Here is a 17,922-nt window from a genome sequence, read left to right as displayed (position 1 = left end):
GCGCTGTGCATCCCGGGAACCGCTACACCACGAGGCACGGCCGTGCACACTGGACGCAGGAGTAACAAACGAGGCTAGCACAGGCCGATGCTGGCCCTCTCCAGAAGCAGGCCTATCCTTCCTCCTCTCCTCAGCCCCCTCTCCCTTCAGGCCTCAGTGGCTGCTGACAGCGGAGAGGCCACAACTAGAGGAGGCTCTCAACTCCACCAGGGACAGGAGTCCCGGACGCTGGGGACTCAACTGCTGTCCTCCGCGCATCCACCTCCTTCTGGTCCAGCCTTCTCAGGAGCCAGGCGTGGCCACTTTGACCCTCTTTTCCCTTCTGTGGCTCCTACAAAAAACCAGTTCAGAGAGCCCAGGCTGCCTTGCACTCCAGGGATACCTGGCACAGGCCCCCTCCATGTCCTTATCCAAGCTCCTGGGGCCAGAAGGGTCTTGCAATATTTCACTTTCCAGTTGACCATCCCCAGCCTGAAATCCAAAGTGCTCTAAAGAGCATTTCCTTCGAGTGTCATGAGGAAGCTCAGAATGTTTCAGGTTTTGGAGCATTTTGGAGTAGGGACTCTCAGCCTTAATTTGAACCTCTTCAAGGAAGCCACACACTGAAGCCCCCGATGTCCACCCTACACAATCCCAGCACACCATCTGAAGTCCTCAACAACAGATTTTCTTTCTTCAAAAATAACCACAAGTCACAAACTCACACGCAATCACAGAAGGGGGTTGTGGACACCCACACAGATGATGAAATTTAACTGTCACATTTTTACCTACGTAATTTAAAGTCATTCCTCAAAACACACCTGTTTTACTGAGTTGCATTTTAAGGTGAACACACACAAATCATTTCAGGGAAACAAACGTCACTTTGGGCTGCGTGTGGTTTCTTGACTCCCGTGAATAACTCAGCGTTCACCCTCACTTCTGGATAAGGGAGACGATGCAAAGAAAACTGTTAAAACAAAGACATGAAAACAAGTTTAAGAAGGGTTTGAAAGGTTCCTCCTGTCCTCCTGGAGGGGAGACGAGGATGCCTGGAAAGCTCACGGGGGACAGGAGCACAGCCTCCTCGGTGTGTCATGGACGCTGCCTCACCAAGGGGAGAGGATGATGCCTGGAAGGCTCACAGGGGTGGGAGCACAGCCTCCTCAGTGCTTTCTACAGTCAGCAGCTTCAGAAATTCCTGCAGAAGCAGAACACATCATGAGAACTGAGACTGGAACACCCCAAAGAAAGGGATGAGGGGTCAAAAAAAGCATTCGATCATTACCAAGGAGCGCGGGCATGAAGCCGCTTCAAAGACCGTGTGAGAAGTCACTCATAGGCGTTTCAGAAAATAAGGGTAGTGCGAGATTGCTCGATCAGCTCAAACAGGCTGCCGTCCCTCAGGCCATGAAGTCCCTGAGATGAGCCTGTCACTGAGCAGAAGTCACTCGCATCTCTGCCAGAGAAAGTACTACAAGCTGACACATAACCTCATGAAACCTGGGCTTCAGCCGGTCGACAACAGTGAGTCTGACATGGTACATCCCTCCAGATAGTTAAAGACCCCAGGGGTTCATCGGACAACCTCGAAGGGCTGTGTCTGTCCAGCTCCTTTTCCAAGTTCTGGATGATTTTTCCTAATGCACTATAAGCAGCATGTTCCAATAGAGATGTAATTAACTGGATGGGTGTCCTCTTAATTTTGAAATTAGAAACACACTTGGCCAGGCACGGTGGCTCATGCCTGTGATCTCAGTACTTTGGGTGGCTGAGACAGCTGGACTGCTTAAGTCCAGGAGTTCAAGTCCAGCCTGGGCAACATTGCAAAACTCCATCTCTACAAAAAATACAAAACTAAGTCAGGCATGGGGACACATGGAACATGTGCCTGTGGGTCCTGGCTACTCAGGAGACTGAGGCAGGAAGATCACTTGAGCCTGGGAGGTTGAGGCTGTAGTAAGCTGTGCTCACACCACTGCCTGGGCAACAAAAAGGTTTTTTTGCCTGTCTCAAAAAAACCAAAGAGAAAAAGAATTATATACCTGACTAGGCCAAAATAAAAGAGGCCTTCGCTGCCTACATAAAGGGCTTTCAGAATTCACTTCCATCCTTAGGAAAGGCGGCCAACACCAGGCTGTCTCCCTTAAGATGCCCTGTCTCATATGGGAAAAAAAATCAAGAGAAATCAAATAAAGGCCATAAAATACATCAGTTTCAACACTAAAATTTGATAGTATGCTTTAAATTGAAGATGAGTTAAGTCACATTTCCAAACCTCTGAAAGCACGGTTACTGGGAGGGAATGGTTTGCAACACACAAACGCAGCTCTGTAAAAGTGCCCAGGCTGGATGAAGGCTCAAACGTCAGTGCAAGGAGAAAGTCTGAACAAACTCTCTCCTGCCCTGCTGCTGTCCTCTTCCAAAACACACTGTTTATCTGTCAGTTTAGAACAAGGCCTAGGGAGGTGGGAGGCAGGCCTGGGAGGGTCACCTAGCATCCAAGCTCCTCACCCACACAACTGCACGAGGCTGAGCTGAGCAGCACACACAAACACAACTAATTCTCCCCAAAAAGAAGACGGAAGGCAGCACACTGCCACGCCAGGCACCCTGCAGATGAGAAGATTGAGGGGAGCCAGAGGTACCTTTAATCTTGCTTGCATGGTGGAGGGAGAGGAATAATGCCACTCACTTGAGTGTTGCACAATTCTTTCTAGCACTGAGTGGCAGAAAACAAAAATTATAGATGCTTCCTCAGATAAATGTTTCTGAAGAACTGAACATAAATTACGTTCAGGAAATAGCATTATGAATGCCTTAAGTGCTTCTGTTTTCAATAATCCCAGAGTAATTCTATAAACCCGGGAATCAGTCTCACCCAACTCCAGGATCACGGCCCAGGTGACGTGGGCACACATATCCTGAAGCTCCAATACTCAACTAAAGTGGGGCGAGTGAAAATGATCCTGGGTATAATTTACACGGACACAGGAAGGTGGCTGAGCCCCAAACCCCTAAACCAGGAAGACCAGTGTCCTTCAGGGGCCTCACCTCTGTCCTTTCGCAGCCTCTGGGAACCACCACTCTGCTCTCTACTGACACAAACGCCCCTCCCAAGGTACAACACCAGGAAGATCATCATTCAAAACTGAGGAACGTGGCAGAACAAAGCTGTCAGGAGATTTTAATCACCAACACCACTTGTTACATGACCCAAAGATGATTAAAATCTCAGGCCCTTCAAGACTGAATGCTATCTATACTTAAATGCATTTCATCACCATATTGGGGGGTTATTCCTTTGTTTTGCTGCAAATATATCCAACTGCTGTAAAAGGAAAAGGCAATTTGTTAACGAAGCTTCTTGGAGTGTCTCAACAGGCCTCGAGGTAGGATAAAAGGCAGGACTTCCTGGCAGAAACGCTCAGCTCTGAGGTCAGGTGGAGTTCTTGAGCACCAACCAAGGCAAAATAAGGTCGAAGACCACACCACACTTTCCTCAATCACATCTTCATTCCACCTTTCCTTCTATTTCTCACGACTTCACTGGGAGAAATTGTGCTAAAAGAAAATGGAAACACAGACATACATAGGAGACCCTACAGATGCTGAGAATGGGTGCAGCCATCACAGTCCGAATGTCCTTTCAGGGCCATCTGCCCTGGCTGGGATCCAAGTATCCGAGGGCAGGATTGTATGTCAGACCCGTGAAGCCAAGATTACAGCCACTGAACGGCAGTTTTCCATCCCACGGAAACCGGCCTTGCTAGGGGCTTCCTCGGGGACCACCGACCTCAAGCCACCACCCGTCAACTACTTCAACTAACCTACATCATGGCAGAGGCCTCCCTAGGCAGACCAGCCCTGCCCAAGTCCTGCTTCATGGCAAACCCTCCAGACAAACGTCCTTGGTCTCTTCCGGGAGGCTGTGCTCGGAAGGTGCCCTCATTTACTTCTGTGGCTCTGAGACATTTAACTAGAGCCCAACACATTTCTTCCTGTTCACATAGTATTGAGTTAATAGATTTTTATGAGTAAACTTTCACTGGGAAAAATACCATTTCCGGAGCCCCAGTGACCACAATGAAAATGTTTTTACCTTCCCTTACGTGACATCGGCAACGCCAGGTCCAGGAAACGTTCTGGATCTCAGATAATGGCAAATCCACTCATAGTAAGTCTTGGTCTTGTTTCACAAGCTATCAAATGCTGCCCAGAAGCAGGAAAAACCCCACAACGTGGCAGGGAGGGGCGACCAGCGTGAGTTCTAAGGCCAGACCACCCGGATCTGCTGACAGCGTGGTGAGGGGCAAACAGTGCAGGGTCTAAGGCCAGACCGCCCGAGTCCCGCTGACAGTGCGGCTTCAGGAGTTTCCTAAACCCTCTGCTCTCCAAGTTTCATGTCAGAAAAATGCAGTGATAACCGTGTCCACCTCGTTTAAATATGTATATATATACACACACATATATATATACTCCAAACCTACAGCCCTATAAAGGTCATTAATCCTAGTTATCCTCAAGGCATTGAGCGATCAATAATGAGCCATCCCCCTGGCTGCTGACCTGCCACAGCCCCACCCTCCGGAAACCCCGCATCCACACCAGCCACACAGGATGAGGCCAGGGAAGGAGCAGGACTGTGTCTTGGGAACTTAAACTCTGGAAGCTGAGTTAAATCAGTGCCGCTCAAATCTTGTCACCAACTATCTTGTTAAATTGGGAGATTCCATCTCTGGGGATCTTGAAGGAACCTGAGGTTCTACATTGAGTGAGATGAGCACTCGTGCTGCAATGAGACGGCAGGGAAAGCAACCGAATCTGGGGTCGCAGCTGCCTGAGGCTTGGGTCCCACCGGGAAAGTGGCACCAGGGCCCTCAGGACAGTGGCGGAGGTCCCAGGAGGCAAGTCCTGGTGCAGAGACTCATGGACCCAAAGATTGCTCCAGGGCCAGGAGGGGCTGCTGCGCTGACAGCCACGAGGCAGGCAGCCTTCGAGCTCCTCCAGCTGCCATCCTGCAGGCAGGGAGGACAGTGCCCAGACCACCCTGGGGCTCCCCCCAGCCTGCCAGGCTGGTACTCTTACTCCAGCCACTGACAAGAGTCCCCATGTTGCAAGCTAGGTTGAAACAGTGCCTCAGGCCTCGGGGCACATGCACCCCCCTGCAGGGCTGGGATGGCTATTCCCACACATCCCCAACTCACAGCAAAACTTAAAAATGAAAGTTGGAAGATACAGCCAGGAAACCAATGCTCAAGAAGCAACTCCAGGGTGACTCTTCCAAGAGCTATTGCTATTGAACATCTTTAAAAACATTTCCAGGGTGACTTCCTAGAGCAATTGCTGTTGAAAATCTTTAAAATTCTTCATTTCAAAATTAGCTTTTATTACACTGTCTTCCCTATTCTACCAAGACTCTAGAAAACAAAACCATTACAATTTCCAATTCTATCTTATGGCAAGTTAGAAATACACGTTTCCTCAAAGGATTCTACATGTTTCCTTGGCAATATCCTTTCCACGCCCCGTACTACTGCCCACAACAGAGAAGGCTTTTCCAACTCAACCCAACCCAACCCAACCCAACCCAACCCAACCCAACCCAACCCAAGGGCCCTGAGATAGGCCCCTAACGAATCGTCTACAAACTCTTGAGACAGGCTTGCCCTGACAAATCATCTGCAAACTCCATCTTCCATTAAAAACAGTACCGAAAATGAGCATATTACCACTTTTTAAAAATTACTGTAAAGTGGACAGTGTTCAGTTCTGTGAATTTCGGCACAAATATTCCCATAATCATCATCACACAAGCAGAACAGTCCAACAGCCCCAAACCCACTCACGGGGCCTCATAAGCATACCCTCCCATTCTCAGCAACCACCCTCTCCGTGTCCTCCCATGACTCGGGTCTATCTTTTGCGAGCGTTGTGGCAAAACACTCGCAAAATCACAATTTCCTGGGCATCGTGCTTGGAGGTGCACCCAGGGTGTCCTGTGATCAACAGCCAGGCCTCGGGGCTGCTGGGTATTTATTATTCCACATATGGCTGTGGCACATTGTAACCTGTTTTGGACAACTATAGACAGCGCTATTAACATCTGGGCACAGTTTTTCTTAAACATCAGATTCTGTTTCTCTAGGGTAAATACCCAGGATTGGGGTCACTGGGACCCACGTTTGTGTGAGTTCAGTTTTGTAAGAAACCGCCAAGCTGTCTGCACCGTGCTGAACCCCAGCATCGCACAGGAGTCCCGACTGCCGGTCCTCACCAGCACCTGGGGCTGTCGGAAGACCTTAGTCAGGCGCTCCAGCAGGGGTGTGAACAAATTCACTGCGGCTTCGGTGCACATCTGGGTGCAACCAGTCACGCTGAAGGTCATTTCAGATGCTTTCGGGCCATCCTCCCGTCCTTCTCAGCGAAGCATCTGTTCAGGTCTCTTCCGCTTTTAAGTCAGGTGGTTTGTTCTCTGTCATGAGCCGTGGGAGTCCTGTGCATTCTGGATACGAGTCCTTTGCCGGCTGCATGGTTCGTAGACATCTTCTCCCCATCTATCGAAAATGTGTCTCTTCAATTCCCTAGGGGTGTCTTTTATATTAGAAGTTTAATTTTGATGAGTCTTACCTACTTGTTTTCTTCCTTGATTATGGATCATGGTATGGCTAAGAGCTCTCACCCTAGGTCTCCACAATTTCCCTTTGTTCTGCAGGTTTTGTAGTTTGGTATTTTACATTCAGGGCTATGATCCACCTTAATTTTCATACAGAAATTTCTCCCTGTTTTCACTCTTTTGCATATGGCTGTCCCATAATTCCAGCACCATTTGTTGAAAAGACTCAAATTCCACTGAACTGCTTTTGCATCTTTGGATCTGTTCTAGACTCCACTCTGTCAGCTGACCCGTGTGTGTGCATCCTCAGCATAATTTATGACTTTAGTGGCTGTCTCTGTGAAAAAAAGTAACTCTGTCTGGAAGCAAAAACTACATTAGAAGTGCTCTAAATAAGATTCTTCCTGTTGTCAGGAGAGCAAAGCCACTGCCCTAAGCAGAGGTGAGGCCTCAACAGCTCCCAGGCACAACCTTAACACACAATGGGGAAGGGAATTCATTTCAAGGGCCACAACATGAGACCAGCATAGCCATGAAAACTGCAATAATTTCACAACAGAATGAAATTCATAAAGAATTGCTCAGAAGCGTGTGATAAGTTACATAAATCACTGTTCCTTAAATTCTGACGGTTGACTAGAACAGAAATAGCTTCACGGTACAGTTCAAACAGGAGAAAGGTAGGTAGGGGTGGTTTCCACACCACACAGGGCCTGCAGGAAAGGGACACTCTTCCTCTAAACGGGAGATCCCGGGAGTGATGTGATAAGCCATGGTGAGAGTCACAGAACTGTGCAAGCCGGAGTCGCGGCATTTGCCCCACCACGGAACCTGTGTCCATGAACGACGAGGCTCAAATGTCAGGCCGGGGCAACCGAGGCAGTTATCAGGGGACAAGAAAACGAGCGCACGGTGGAGGCAAAGGTCTGAAATCGCGCGGCAACTTCGAGTCAAGTGGGACAAACTGACTCAAAATACAGGTTCCAAAAACCACCACAGAGAGCTGCTCCTCGGCTCTGGAAAGGCTAAGTGACTAATGCCCACACTGAGCATCTGCTCCCAGAGACGACCCTGGTGACCTAAGGCCCAGCTGCTCCGAACCCGCGCAGAACCTCAGTGAGGAACTTTGTTGGTATCTTACAGCACATTGACATGTTCCCTTAAAATCTGGTATTTCATCCACAATGCAGGCGCCAGCTTTGACTCATACACATTCCGATTAAACAAGATAATTTACACCCTGACCGTGCCAGGTAAGAGGTTTACTACAATCTTTAAACAGAGCCAGAGGCTACAGTCTGCTCCTCCACAACACCATGTCTCTACAAGTTCGATGGGTTTTTACTTTCCATGTCTTCACTTGCCTAGTGCTAGAAAGCAGATAAAAACAGAAGGAACCCAGAAACACTATTGAATGAGACTCAAATATCTTGCAGTCATCATCGAGATGAGATGTTTATTAAACAGAAATGTTCTCCCCTGTAGAAAGCAGCACACATCAACACGCACCGATAACTGTCGCCAGCATTCCAGATCATCTTCCCTTCCATGGCCACAGTGCAGGGCAATGGACCACGCACACCTGCAGGCCCACGGAAAGCGGGGTGACACGGCCGATTCTTGTAGCGAGCAGGCCAGGGTGCACTCAAAGAGCATCTCTTTCCAGAGGTCTGCCATGGAAAGTTACACATTTATTCCATGAGTTAATGGCACTGCACCGAACATTTCTGTAAGAGTCTCTAAGCAAGTATTTCCTTCTGCCTACAATGGCCCGACACAAACTGAAAAGGCTCTTGGAGCTGCCAAAGACTTCAATATCCCCTTAACTATTGTCATGCACATCCATGTGAAGAGACCACCAAACAGGGTTTGTGAGCGCAACATGGCTGTTTATTTAACCTGGGTGCAGGCGGGCTGAGTCCAAAGAGTCAGCGAAGGGAGCTAAGTGTGGGGCCGTTTTATAGGATTTGGTTAGGTAAAGGAATATTACAGTCAAATGGGGGTTGTTCTCTGGCGGGCAGGAGTGGGGGTCACAAGGTGCTCAGTGGGGGAGCTTTTTGAGCCAGGATGAGCCTGGAAAAAGAATTTCACACACACACACAAAAATCATCGCTTAAGGCAAGGACTGGCCATTTTCACTTATTTCTGGTAGAATGTTATCAGTTAAGTCCAGGCAGGGCATTTGCACTTTTGTGATTCTTCAGTTACTTCAGGCCATCTGGGCGTATATACGTGCAAGTCACAGGGGACGCGATGGCTTGGCTTGGGCTCAGACGCCTGACAACTACAGTCTTTACTTTTAAGGTGTGGGGTAAGATCATATAATCCCCAACTAAGCTCCTGATGCTGTGTGTGGCATCCAGCAACAGCACGTTCCATTCCTGGATTACATTTGACTCAAGAGTCCACAGTGAGAACGATTTCTGGTGAATGAAACACCAGGCAGGAGGGTGATTCCGCTGGGCAGCTCTTCACACACAGCCCAGGAGCTGAGGGGAGAGGAAGAGGCCCACGGGCGTCCACCGTGCTCACGCCCCCTTGGAATGCGCCCCACTCCTAGAGACCCGGACCCAAGGGAAATCTGACCTGAAAATGGGCAAACCCTCACTTTGCAGAGGGACAGGGACTCGGGGCCACAACTTGACCTCAGAGCAACACCAGTGCAGACAGCACCCCAGGACACCCTCTCCACCCAAATTCAAGGAGGAAAACCAACGCCCCGCCCCCTTGCGGAAACCCCCGGCTGCTGGAGAAGACTCCTGCCGGCGTGTGCAGCCTCTCCCGTCCCACGTTCCGGGCTCAGCACCTGTGCTTCAGCCCTGGCACTGCTCGCCACACCCACAGGTGTGCCAGGAGGGGCAGGTCCTAAGGTCTCCACTGCACCAAAGCCTGCAAGGCAAAGGGGCAGCTCCCTCCAGCAGGAGTCCAGAAGCACACACTGCACCAGCGTCAAGGCATGAGAATTCTCCCCTCGGTCTCCGAGTCTCCAGTCTGTTGCCCGCCACGGTCTTCTGCCAACGGCGAGGCCCAAGCTGGGCGGCACATTTGGTTCTCACCATTTCCCTTGTCAAATCAATACTGCAAACATATCCAATTCATCCTGTCACTAAAAATGAAATAATCCGCCATCTCCATCACAGATGATGCAATCAGGTTTTCATTACCGGGTTTTTGTTTTGTTTAGTTTTTTGGTTTTTTTCTATTTTGAGATGGTGTTTCTGCTCTGTCGCCCAGGGTGGAGTGCAGTGGTGCGATCTTGGCTCCCTGCAACCTCTGCCTCCCGGGTACAAGTGATTCTCCTGCCTCAGCCTCCCAAGTAGCTGGGATTACAGGTGCCTGCCACCATGCCCGGCTAATTTTCATCTTTTCAGTACAGACGGGGTTTCACCATGTTCACCAGTCTGGTCTCGAACTCCTAACCTCAGGGGATCCACCTGCCTCCTTCTCTCAAAGTGCTGGAATTACAGGCATAAGCCACCACTCGCGACCATTACTGGTGTAATTTCTAAGCCGCTCTCTCACACCCACTCCCTTTTTTTTTTTTTTTTTTTTTTAAGAACCAGCTTTATGCCTATATTTTTTCCAAGAGAACCAGTTACCCCATTTCAAGTACAAATAAGACACGGTGTTTAAAAACCAAAAATGCCCATTTGCACAGAAGTCTCCAAATACCCAGTCGATTTAAGCCTTGAGAATAAGATCAAGCTGTTGGCTGAATACAACTTCCCTTTCCATCTGTCTGCCTGTGAGTTAGACACAAGGATGAAGCCACGAGCTAGGGACATAAAGGCAGGAACCAAGGTAGCGGAGACTCCAAATAAAAGCTGGAAGACCAACACAAATGCACCACACCCTGCACACCCTCCTCTCCTTCCTTTTCAGAATTTCCAGAGGATGAAACAGGGACCTTCTCAGACGTCCCACGATGCAGGCGGCCAGAGGGGAAGGCGGCGACAGCCTGAATGAGGCGACCGGGAAATCACATTCCACAAACAGAAATTCTCCATGTGCTTTACATCCTCTGTCTCTGAAGAACTATGCCAGGCTAACAGTCGCTAGAAAACCGCATTCAAGTGTCATTTCCCATTTCAAGCAAAGAAAACAGTGGTGGGGCATGAGGGAAAAACATAGCCATGTGTTCTGGGCTATTAAATAAGGTTTTTTCTGTTATAAACGTATAATTTTACATTCTCAGATTTCTGTATAATTGATATGCTTCCTAATTAGCAGACATAGTAATAAAAAGTGAATTCCAAGTGTAAGATCGGAGGAACCGTTCACATGGCTTCAGGTTCTGCTACTGTGTTTCAACTTAAGAAAATGGTTCTGTGTGTTGGTAACAAGGCCTGAGAGTCTGTGTGAGAGTCTGTGTGGCTGTAATCAGGGTTCGTGTTGGCTCCCTAGCAGAGGATGTTACACTGTTACATTATCTTCTACAAAAAATCCTGAAAAAATGAAGGCTGAATAGACATACACACCCTCCCAAAATAATCCAAATGTCCACCGATATGAAAAACAGATGAATTACGGCTTCCATCGTGGAATATTCTTCAGCAGTGAAAACAAACTATAGCCACAGGTGCCAACTAGGATAAAGACAACCTTTTAAACACGCTTAAAGTGAACTGACTAGGCAGAATTCCTTGATTACAGGCATCTGCTCCAAAAGGGTACTGTTATTAATCCTGTGATGTAGAATGATAGTTAGCAACCCTGTTTCGGGGCACATCTAGAAAAAAGCAAAATAATGACTACACAATTTTAAATTCTTTGTCAATTATAACTATTACTATGAAAATTCTAAAAATGTGAAAATCTTCCCAACTGTTATTGGAAACGCTTCAAAATAAATACCCTGGCATTGCTTGCCACACCCACAGTTGTGCCAAAATAAATGAAAATATAGCCCAAGGTAGTAGAACTGAAACCTGAAGATGTACGAGCCGTCCCTGTCTCGCTATCTATACATCGGGTAGAAATTTAAGAGCAGGTAGTGACACTGCAATGCAAGGCTCAAACCAACTGGGTATTTGGAAACTTCTATGCAAAGTGGCATTTTCGGTTTTTAAACACGGTGTTATTTGTACTTCAAACAGGTAACTGTTTGGTTCCCTTGGAAAAAATATAGCCATAAACCTGGTTTTTTAAAAAAAATACGGGAGTGGGTATGAGAGAGAGTAGCTTAGAAATTTTAAAAGTATCAGCAGGGAGCAGTGGCTCATGCCTGTCATCCCAGCACTTTGAGAGGTAGGCCCAAGGGGCCTTTGAGGACACCGGTCTCCTCTGCTGCCTGCCTGCTGGACTGACCCCCCATGACATTCACTGGGTTTCCACCCCTGTCTCATTCAACATCCCAAGGGTGGTCTTCATCCTCGTCTGGGGCTCAGCTCTGCCCCAATTTCCTAAATCTCTGCCTTCAGAGCCTGAAAACACCCACGCCCAGGGTCACCCTAAGTCCACGTTTACCCCCAGAGAGTCCCCATTTTATGTTTTCCAGGCATCGCCTTAGTGATAATTTATCCTGTAAATTCCAACTGCCTTCACACCTCACCCCTGCTGTCTCCCAGCAGAACCCACTCAGATGCACATGCCCCAGACCCACACCCAGGTCTGTACATGCTGCCCTGCTCTACCCATGTGGGGACCACCTCTCTTTCTTGAGGAATCAGCTGGCGATCATCTCCTTGTGGAGGGCTGCCCTGACTTCCAACTCTCTCCAGCAAAGGCAGAAGCCATCCTCGGTACTTCCCCAAAACTCAGGCCAAGTATGAAGATGGCGCAGATGCTAGCTGTGCCTGGGATGCCATGGGCAGGGTCCCCAGATGCTCTGCACATGGCCCGGGGCACCGCCTGAACACAGCAAGTGCTGAAGAAACAAAACTGACATGCACTGACCTCTGATAGGGCCTCCTTCACCATCCACATCTGTCTCCCCTCTGGACAGTAAAATCCACAAGACACAGAGGGCTTGTCTCACTCATCTTCAAACTCCCAGGGTCACCCTGGTAGGTAAAGGGGACTCAAATGTCTTCTGAAGGAAGCGACTGGTTAGCTGCCAAGTTAAAGGGCCTCTGAAATTCAGAGCTCTGCATAGCAGTCCAGCACACTTTATTATGAATGACTCCAACCACAGCAGAAGTGGCCGTGGAACCAGTGCTAACCAATTCAGGGTTTGTTCACTGTTTCTCAGTTCATTATCACAACGCATTCTCACAGAGCAGCTGCGCACAGATCCTCAGACATCTACACAGAGTGGGACGATGGCGCCAAGTCACGTCAACGTCCTGTTGCAGACTGGGAGACAGCAGTCAGACACGGACCCAGGTAGAGCACAGACCTCGCGTTAAATCGGCTCCGTGTAAACAGCACTCCCTGCCAGGCCCTTTCCTATCTGCACAGCTTCTGCAAATTCAACTCTCGCACCTGACACCTAAGAATACTGCACACCCCCATGTGAATCCCCTACTCACCTCCCAAAATGACCCGGCATGGCCGAGTACAAAAAATTTCAACATAAGGGAACTGGAGGGCATGTGGGGCTTTCTCGAGTCCCTGCTGCCTCCTGATGGGAGGGCCCAATGCTTCACACCCCTCGTGAAGGGCGGGTCTCTTCGGCCCCCAGGCTTTGACCTGGAGCTTAAATCAGCATTAACTAATTTCACTTTCCAGGACCAACTTCAAAGACCTGCAAAGCCAGAGAAGGGAGAGGAGATGGAACACGCCCTCACCTCAGATCTGCTGCAAGCACACACTTCTCAGATGCGTCCCAAGGTGCACAGCGTGTCCGATGCCTGTTTCACATCCACCGACCTGCAGGTCTTCTATGTGGCATCAGCCTCCTGGGCACTGGGAACAAGAGGTATAATGGCAAGTCCCTTCTGCAGCAAAGCTGAGGCAAAGGGACCCAACACATTGGAACTGACCGTTTTCTGACAGTATCAAAACAGAAGGAAAATACTGTACAGTCAACTCCCCCTCACGCAGGTTTATTTACCTGTGACTCAGAGGCCATGACAGAGAACTTCAGGTTCTTACCGATTCCTATTTTCCCCATCCAGGAAGCCTTTGTTTTTAATATCGTACGAACTTGCCATTTTGTAGGCCAAAAACAGCAAATATTGGCAGTTTCCTACAGTTCAACTGAATAAAATATGATCATGGCCTTTTGTGAAACCATGAAGAAAAGGTGGATATCTCAATATGTGTTTCCAGACTGGCTTTGTTCCTGAAGCGGTAACTCTGTTCACTCAGGATATTAGACACTGAAGAATAAACATCAATATCCCACCAAGAAAACCAAAGGAATGAAATAATTTTGCATCCACCTTGGAACCTTTTTAGGACAAGGCAGGACACAAACTTCTAAAAAGCTGCAGTTGTCCCTCTGTATACACAGGGACATGGATTCCAGAACACGCCCCGAGTTTACCCAAATCTACGTATCCACAGGACCCCACGGCCACCCTATGGAAGCACATGTAGGAAACGTCGGCCCTCCACAAAGCCAGGTTTTTTCAGTAAGGGTTTGGTTGGAAAAAAAATTAACATAAGTGATCCTTCGAAGCTCAAAACCCATGTTGTTCAGGGTCAGCTGCATTTATTACTTGTGTCATATCTGAGGCCTGAAAGCCATCATTCTCGATACCTTAATGTGACGGTTAACAAACTAACTGTTCCGATTAGAAAGACGAAAAAGCTTATTTTTAAGCTGACAATGAGAGTGGATGCGGCTACGGTGAACGGAGAACAGACCTAAGCAAGCACCAAGGCTGGGGTGACTGCCTGTGCTCAGACCCACCAGGGCCTGTTCTTCCATCTCCCTCTGCTGAAAGGGATAACCTCCTTCTCCCCCACGACTAAAGGGCCTTTTTAAAATATTCACACGAGAAGTGCTATGAAAAGCTGAAAGGTCACAGATAACATTTTTAAAAATAAACATTAACGTAAGCATTTAATTTTCGTATAAGGAGTAAGGAAAGGATCCAGTTTCAGCTTTCTACTTATGGCTAGCCAATTTTCCCAGCACCATTTATTAAATAGGGAATCCTTTCCCCATTTCTTGTTTCTCTCAGGTTTGTCAAAGATCAGATAGCTGTAGATGTGTGGTATTATTTCTGAGGACTCTGTTCTGTTCCATTGGTCTATATCTCTGTTTTGGTACCAGTACCATGCTGTTTTGGTTACTGTAGCCTTGTAGTATAGTTTGAAGTCAGGTAGCGTGATGCCTCCAGCTTTGTTCTTTTGACTTAGGATTGTCTTGGAGATGCGGGCTCTTTTTTGGTTCCATATGAACTTTAAAGCAGTTTTTTCATACGAAAATTAATTCAAGATGGATTAGAGACTTAAATGTTAGACCTAGTACCATAAAAATCCTAGAGGAAAACCTAGGTAGTACCATTCAGGACATAGGCATGGGCAAAGATTTCATGTCTAAAACACCAAAAGCAACGGCAGCAAAAGCCAAAATTGACAAACGGGATCTCATTAAACTAAAGAGCTTCTGCACAGCAAAAGAAACTACCATCAGAGTGAACAGGCAACCTACAGAATGGGAGAAAATTTTTGCAATCTACTCATCTGACAAAGGGCTAATATCCAGAACCTACAAAGAACTCAAACAAATTTACAAGAAAAAAACAAACAACCCCATCAAAAAGTGGGCAAAGGATATGAACAGACATTTCTCAAAAGAAGACATTCATACAGCCAACAGACACATGAAAAAATGCTCATCATCACTGGCCATCAGAGAAATGCAAATCAAAACCACAATGAGATACCATCTCACACCAGTTAGAATGGCGATCATTAAAAAGTCAGGAAACAACAGGTGCTGGAGAGGATGTGGAGAAATAGGAACACTTTTATACTGTTGGTGGGATTGTAAACCAGTTCAACCATTATGGAAAACAGTATGGCGATTCCTCAAGGATCTAGAACTAGATGTACCATATGACCCAGCCATCCCATTACTGGGTATATACCCAAAGGATTATAAATTATGCTGCTATAAAGACACATGCACACGTATGTTTATTGCGGCACTATTCACAATAGCAAAGACTTGGAATCAACCCAAATGTCCATCAGTGACAGACTGGATTAAGAAAATGTGGCACATATACACCATGGAATACTATGCAGCCATCAAAAAGGATGAGTTTGTGTCCTTTGTAGGGACATGGATGCAGCTGGAAACCATCCTTCTTAGCAAACTATCACAAGAAGAGAAAACCAAACACCACATGTTCTCACTCATAGGTGGGAACTGAACAATGAGATCACTTGGACTCGGGAAGGGGAACATCACACACCGGGGCCTATCATGGGGAGGGGGGAGGGGGGAGGGATTGCATTGGGAGTTATACCCGATGTAAATGGCGAGTTGATGGGTGCTGACGAGTTGATGGGTGCAGCACACCAACAAGGCACAAGTATACATATGTAACAAACCTGCACGTTATGCACATGTACCCTAGAACTTAAAGTATAATAATAATAAATTAAAAAAAAAAAAAGTAAGCATTTAACAAGCCCATTACGATTTAAAGGAAAAAAAAAAAACGGTATTAAGTTCCTGGGTGCAGAGGCTCATGGCCGTAATCCCAGCACTTTGGGTGGCCGAGGTGGGCGCATCACCTGAGGTCAAGAGTTTAAGACCAGCCTGGCCAACATGGTGAAACCCCTTCTCTAACGAAAATACGAAAATTAGCCAGGCATGGTGGCGGAAGCCTGTAGCCCCAGTTACTTGGGAGGCTGAGGGAGGAGAATCACTTGAACCCGGGAGGGAGAGTTTGCAATGAGCCAAGATCGTGCCATTGCACGTCAGCCTGGGCGTTGAGTGTGAAACTCCATCCCAAAAAGAAAAAAATATATAAAGTTTTCCTTCCAATGAACCTATCATTCAGCCACCGAGGTATCCTATAGCTACTTATTCAGCCATGAGATACACCACAGGCGATATAGGCGAACAGGACACAGTTCTTCCCTGAAAGAAGGCTGCACCCTCAACAGAAGGGAGGCACATACTCCGAATGGAATCGGCATAGGGAACAGATGCTGCTGCAGGTGAAACTGGCTGCACAGAGCACCCACTCAAGTGTCTGAGAAACAAGGAGCCGTTGGTGCCATCACCTTCCATACTTGAGCTGGGGCAGTGGGGAGCCTGTCATCACCAAGGACGAAAAGCCCCAGAACCACACAACGAGCTTACAAACTCACCGAGGCGATGACTGAGCAATGTGTGTGGAGTGATGCGAACACACAGATGTCAGGGCCACGCGCGGCGTTGGTTTTGTGCATCAACCTGAGCGTGCCCGGGGTGCCCAGATGGCTGGTTCTGCATTATTTCTGTGTGAGATGCATGTTTGCCTCTGGACTGAGTGGAGACCCATCCTCGCCGGCGTGGGGGGCACCACCCTATCCACCCAGGGCCCGAGTAAAACAGCAAGGCGGGGAAAACTGGGTTCACTCCACCTGTCTGGCTGATGGGCCAGTGACATCTGTCTTCTGCAGCCCGTGCTTCTGGGTCTCAGCTCCTCAGACCACGGTGGGATCCGCACCCTCCGCTTCTCAAGTCTTCAAGCCACACCCTCCCAGGACTCTAGCTTGCAGCCTGTGGGTCCTGGGGCTTCTTGGACTCTGTAGCCCCTGCAGCAAGCCTCGCCCTGGAGACACACGCACACCCGGCTGGCTGTCTCTCTGGAAGCCCTGACTAAAAGCCGCCCCTAAAAGTGGTCTTCAGAATTTCTTTCTAGCCCTAAGATCCCAGCGCCCCTCCTACAATTCTAGGCGGAAAGGTGAACGGAGACCAATGGACAGAGGTGTGTGCGAGGACACGCCAGGCAGCAGCACTGGGCAGGAGGGCACTAACGCTCACTAAGCAAAGAATCAATGTTGCTTGCCACAAAAATGAGAGCAGTAAAGATTTCTTCAAACAGAAATGAGTTTGTATCATGATTTGCTCTTAATACATAAGAAAGCATAAAAGTAGGCCTATTAACAATTACATAAGTCTTTAGAGGCCCTTGAACTACTTCTGCCCCGAGTCCTTCCCTTGCTATTGATGGAAATATGGGAGAAACCAGGAGGTCTGAGCGTGGACCTGGCCGTGCTCCCAGGGGCCGAGGAAAGCACCCATCTGTCCAGTCTTCCCTCCACCCCGCGGGGTTCCCTCTTACCCAGACTCTTGGGCTGATGCGGCTCATGCACTCAACAGCGCCATCATTAAACGTTTAGCTTCGCATCACGAGGGCCTCCTCTGGCCTCTTCTGACCACTCCTGAACCTCCAGTCAGCATTAGTCTGCAGGACACGCGTGGACAA

The sequence above is a fragment of the Macaca mulatta genome, chromosome 13 (assembly GCF_049350105.2).
Source record: "Macaca mulatta isolate MMU2019108-1 chromosome 13, T2T-MMU8v2.0, whole genome shotgun sequence".
In the NCBI taxonomy this organism is placed as follows: Eukaryota; Metazoa; Chordata; class Mammalia; order Primates; family Cercopithecidae; genus Macaca; species Macaca mulatta.
The sequence above is the reverse complement of the archived record's forward strand: the minus strand, read 5'-3'. Positions refer to the sequence as shown.